Here is a 1004-nt window from a genome sequence, read left to right as displayed (position 1 = left end):
CCTCAATACGGAATACTCCCAAATAAAATAGGAGTTGGAGACTTCTCTTCGATGTTAATTGTGGAAAATTTTATTTGTCAATATTTCATAAACCATTTGATCTCAACTTGCATGTTTTCCGAAAGCGAATTGTCCTTGTGCGAATATTCCTGACACGAATTGTCCGGAAGCGAATTGTCCGGACGTGAATTATCCGAGCGCGAATTGTCCTGGGAGCGAATTATCTTGGGAGTGAATTGTCCTGGGAGCGAATTGTCCGAGAGCGACTTATCCGGACACGAATTGTCCGGAAGCGAATTGTCCGAGCGTGAATTGTCCTACAACCATATGGCAAGTTCAGCTTTCAAAATCTGATGCTTTGGCGACGGAAGACAATATGGAGGGATTACCGTTATGCTTTTCCTTTCTTGTTCTATGTTCTCATGTTCTTTAGCTAGGAGACAGTTCTGCTTTCACATCCTCTACGACCACATTTTGGGAGTCTAAGTGTCTCAAAAATCATTGAAAAATTTATGCTCACCGAGATGCTCACTTAGTCAGTACCTTTTGTATTTCGTTTAATTGTATCGACATGGCGATTTTGCAACAATTGTGATTTGCCCCTTAATTTCTAGGTGCATTGAGTGATGTAAATTCAGCGTACAACGATCACAATCACGACGGCGACATGGACGACAACACCAGCATGTCGTCGCGCGCGTCGTCGCGAATATTCGACTCGGACGCGATGATGTCGCTCGACTCGCTGAGCGCCCTCTACGATTCCGAATACGACAACTGTTACCGTACAGACGACGACTTAAACGCCGTACCTGACCTAGATAGACTGAACTACTTTTCGGTGCCTGCCAACGACGTACACCTCGCAAATATTCGATCGATGAGCGAGAGCATAACTAGAAATTTCGGACAGCCTCGTAGTGAAACCGATCCCGACAGTGACGTTTGAGATAAGTGAACGAAAACGGTACAGTCGCCTCAAATATTTTGTGAAGTATTAATAC

Source organism: Photinus pyralis, unplaced genomic scaffold (genome assembly GCF_008802855.1).
Source record: "Photinus pyralis isolate 1611_PpyrPB1 unplaced genomic scaffold, Ppyr1.3 Ppyr1.4_LG7, whole genome shotgun sequence".
In the NCBI taxonomy this organism is placed as follows: Eukaryota; Metazoa; Arthropoda; class Insecta; order Coleoptera; family Lampyridae; genus Photinus; species Photinus pyralis.
This window is presented reverse-complemented; position numbering follows the sequence as displayed.